The sequence below is a fragment of the Hippopotamus amphibius genome, chromosome 1 (genome assembly GCF_030028045.1).
Source record: "Hippopotamus amphibius kiboko isolate mHipAmp2 chromosome 1, mHipAmp2.hap2, whole genome shotgun sequence".
Lineage (NCBI taxonomy): Eukaryota > Metazoa > Chordata > Mammalia > Artiodactyla > Hippopotamidae > Hippopotamus > Hippopotamus amphibius.
In genome coordinates, this window is record NC_080186.1 from 46,644,710 (window position 1) to 46,649,586 (window position 4,877).

The following is a 4,877-nucleotide window of genomic DNA, read 5'->3' on the forward strand; positions in this document are numbered from 1 at the left end:
TATAGTTCCCTGTGTTATATAGTAGGTCCTTGTTTATTTTTTTATTTTTTTTTTGGTTTTATAGATATACTTTCAAAGGGCAAAAACACTTAAGACAATTTAAATACAAATCTAAACAGAATTACTCTGTCAAAGTCAGCAATGATGCAGAAATGCGTTCTCACTTCCGGGCACTCGCCAGCATCTTCTGAGTCTTCTCTCAGTGAAGGAAAGGGGTCTGATATTTTATTCACATACATCCTTCTTGTCTGCAATGTAATCTACAATTTCCTGTGGGCACATTAACTTCTCTGCATCTGTCTTCCATGGCCATGATAATCTCCACTTGGTCCAAACTGTCTAACCCTAGGTATTTCATAAAATGGGAATTTACTGAGAGCTTTTCTGGGTCAATCTTGTCATAGAGTTTCAAGATGTAAAGAACACGGTCCTTGATTCCCTCTAATGTCAAAGGGGGCACATCACTATACTGGCGGCACAGCTGTGTAACTCTATCTGGCACCTGCGCGAGCACGGAGGCTGGCTACGGAGCCCCAGGTCTCGTCTGGGCCCCCGTGGGGAAGAGGGTGAGAGGCCGGGCTGCAGCCATTGTGGGGAGCCTGGGCAGCGGCATGAAGGCCGCGGGCAGTGGGCGGACACACACGCAAAGGATGAGAGCCGCCGTGGCTGCGCCAACCCAGGATGCACTACCTATTTTTGTATGTGATAGAGTGCGTCTGTTAATCCCATACTCCCAACTTATTTCTCCCCTCCCTTCCCCTTTGGTAATCATAAATTTGTTTTCTATGTCTGTTAGTCTGTTTCTGTTTTATAAATAAGCTCATTTGTACTATTTTTTAGAGTCCACATATAAGTGATATCCTTATATTTGTCTTTCTCTGTCTGACTTACTTCACTTCGTATGATAATCTCTAGGTCCATCCATGTTGTTGCATATGGCATTATTTCATTCTTTTTTATGGCTGAGTAATATTCCTGTGTGTGTGTGTGTGTGTGTGTGTGTGTGTCACATCTTATTTATCCATTCATCTATTGATGGACACTAAACATTGCTTCCATGTCTTGGCTATTGTAAATAATGAACATTGGGGTGCATGTATCTTTTCAAATTAGAGCTTTCATCTTTTCCAGATATATGCCCAGGAATGGGATTGCTGGATCATATGGTCACTCTATTTTTATTTTTTTTAAAGAACTTCCATACTATTTTCCATAGTGGCTGTACCAATTTACATTCCTACCAACAGTGTAGGAGGGTTCTCTTTTCTCCACAACCTCTCCAGCATTTAATATTTGCAGACTTTTTGATGATAACCATTCTGACTGGTGTAAGGTGATATATAATTGCAGTTTTGATTTGCATTTCTCTTATAATTAGTAATGTTGGGCATCTTTTCATGTGTCTGTTGGCCATCTGTATGTTTTCTTTGGAGAAATATCTGTTTAGGTCTTCTGAACATTTTTTAATTGGGTCATTTGGTTTTTTGTTATTGAGTTGTATGAGCTGTTTGTATATTTTGGAAATTAATCCCTTGCTAGTCACATCATTTGCAAATATTTTCTTCCATTCAGTAGGTTGTCTTTTTGTTTTGTTTATGGTTTCCTTTGCTGTGCAAAAAGCTTATAAGTTTGATTAGGTCCCACTTGTTTTTTTTTTTTTTTTTTTTTTTTTTTTTTACTTTTATTCCTATTGCCTTGGGAGACTGACTTAAGAAAGCATTGCTATGACTTATGTTAGAGAATGTTTTTGTGTATGTTCTCTTCTAGGAGTTTTACAATGTCATGCCTTATATTTAAGTCTTTAAGCCATTTTGAATTTATTTTTGTGTATGGTGTGAGGGAGTGTTCTAACTTCATTGATTTACATGTAGCTGTCCAGCTTTCCCAACATTACTTGTTAAAGAGACTATCTTTTCTCCATTGTATATTCTTGCCTCCTTTGTCAAAGATTAATTGCCTGTAGGTGTGAGGGTTTGTTTCTGGGCTCTCTATTCTGTTCCACAGATCCATAGGTCTGCTTTTGTGTGACTACCATGCTGTTTTGATTATTGTGGCTTTGCAGTATTGTCTGCAGTCTGGAAGGGTTATGCCTCCAACTTTGTTCTTTTTCCTCAGGATTGCTTTGGCAATTCTGGGTCCTTTGTGGTTCCATATAAATTTTAGGATTATTTGTTCTAGTTCCTTGAAAAATGTCATGGGTAATTTGATAAAGAATGCATTAAACCTGTAGATTGCTTTGGGTAACATGGCCATTTTAACTATATTAAGCCTACCAATCCAAGAGCATGGGATATCTTTCTATTTCCTTGAATCATCTTTGATTTTCTTTATCAGTGTTTTTTAGTTCTCAGCTTATAAGTCTTGTAAGTAACTTAACTTTTAAGTAACATGAAAACATCTAGAAATATGGGCTAGAAGGTCAAATTGGCTGAGTTCTTATGTAAGCCACTAGTCCTCAAAGACTCGAGATGGTGGCTTTGGGCTGTACTTCTAGGACTTTTAGGGGCACCTGATCATTTTCTTCTGTCCTTAAGAGTCCTTGGAGATAACATTTGAGAAATGCTCTCTAGCTCCACATCTGGGAAGGGGTTAGAGAAGATAGTAGGGTGTGATCAAAGCCTTAAAGAATGAGCAGGAGTTTTGCAGGCAACAGTTGTGAGCACAGGTTTCTGAGGAGAATAGCAATGTGATCAGAGTGGAACTAGTTTTTGAAGATCATAGTGGCAGCAGGTAGCAGTGAATAGAAGGTGGAAGAAACTGGAGGTGAGGGACCAGTTCAGAGGTTTCTATAGTTATCCAGGAGGCAGGGAAAGGTGTCAGCTGATTGTAGAGTGCCCCTCATGAGGCCAGTAGAGGCTAGGGAGAGAAGTTAATACAGCAGGAGTGGGGACCACAGGCCACTTCTTCATATGACTCACCTGTGCCTTCAGGGTCTGTGTGAGCCTAGTCTTGTCTATACCACTTCCATTTGATGATGGAGTGCAGCTGTGCATGCCCAAGTTTATGGCTTGGTGGGTCAGATAACATGCATTTCACAATGGGCAGCTTAGATTGCATGGTAACTTGATGGCCCATGGCTAAGTGTTCAGCCTCTACTAAGGCCATTACAAGCCATGGAAGTGTTATAGGAGTGGAGAGAAGGCAAACACTGTGAGAACAATGCAAAGGTAGGTAGAAAGGACATACCAAGGTAGAAGGAAGCCACTATGTCACTGGTTTGAGACAGGTGATACCAAATGGGATGGGAGGAAAACTTCAGGTTTATAATCTTGGGGAGGTCATAAGACATGATTGGTGTTTTCATATTTAAATTAAAATATGCTGAGTGTGGAGTAGGTATTTGGATAGTAATGTTAAGAGTTCAGAGAGGGGAACAAGAACTATGGGCTAGATGTGATGGAAAGGCGGGGATCAGAGAAGCTAAAGGAGATGGCACCTGGCCTGGACATTAAAGACTTGGTAGGACTTCGGGGGAATGCATAAACATTACAGACAGGGAAAAGGCATTGAGCCTGAAGTCTTAAAATAATGCAACTTGGCTTCTGACTTTGATTCACGGGGGAGGAATTCACCCAAGGCCGTCGGCCAAGTGGAAGAGCTCAAAGGTCAAGGACTGTACATTTTTTTGTAGCATTTCTCATTTTTTGAGCTTAAATGAAGCCGAACCCTGCAGGGAAATGAGCACATGTTACACATCTCCAAAGCTAGGAGGCTTCGTGGCCAGGAAACTGTGCTGGTCGGATAGTAATACAAATGACTAATGCACCCTCCTAGGTCTCCTGTGGTTTGAGACCCAGGAATCTGGGCCAGGCAGGAGACAAACAGGCGGTGGCTCCAAATGAGGGTGATTAAGCAAGAAGCAGCCCAGTGACGAAGAGAATGTTGTTCTGGGAATTATGAGAGGGGTTCTCACTCCAGTGGCCCTGAACAAGCCAGGTTCCTTCTCTGGGCTTCAGTTTTCCTCATTAATGTCTTGATAGAATATCCTAGAGGGCCATGAATTACCATCAGTGTCTGCCCCATTAGCCAGGGCTGCATCCTAAGGTACGTTCTAAAGTCCAACCACATACAGGCCCAGACTTAGGGACAAGTCATTTTGTACTTATCCCTACTCATTCTTTAAGATCCAGTTAGCTGTCTTCTTCATTGGGAGGGTCTAATTCCCCCAGATGGAGCTGGTCGCTACTCACACAGCACTTGGAATACGCAGTTGTCACAATTGGGACCTTGCAAGGAAATGTCAAGAGGGCCATCTCCTCTCTTTTCTCTATGGACATTTCAGATATGGCCAAGTCTTTGAATTAGGCTTTTCAGATCAGGATTCTCAGCCTCTAACACTGGGCACGCCTGGCAAAGGAGGGAATATGAGACACTGACTCCTCAGAGGTGTGAAATTTCTCCTAATAAGGGTGCAGAGACTTGTCTGTTACTTGGTCCGTGTGAGTGGGTAACCTCTTCACCTGTTTGAGGGTCAACATATGTTTCTCACAAGGCTTGGACAGCTAGATATTCCAGAAAACCACCTCCTGATTTACTTTTCTCCTTAAGTCATTTACAGGTACAATATTAGAAAGAGAAGAGTGACATAGACATGGGTTCAAATCCAATGTCCACCACTTGCTTGCTATGCTTTCTTAGAAAATCCACTTTACCTCTCTGAGCCTTCATGTCTTCATCTACAAAACCCAATAATAATATTGACTCCAAAGAGTTATTGTAAAGATTAAGTGAAGTGGGGAAGGTTGGGGGGAATGAATTGGGAGATTGGGATACCAAATTGTACGCTCTAAATATATGCAGTTTATTGTATGTTAACTGTATCTCAATAAAAAAAAAAAGGCAAAAAAAAAAAAAAAGATTAAGTGAAGTAGTATACA

General features: G+C 41.2%; 1 pseudogene; it reads right to left on the bottom strand.

Annotated features, from left to right (window-relative positions):
- Positions 1–225: 225 nt before the first annotated feature.
- On the bottom strand, positions 226–3,289 carry LOC130859068 (acyl carrier protein, mitochondrial-like; annotated as a pseudogene).
- Positions 3,290–4,877: the final 1,588 nt, after the last annotated feature.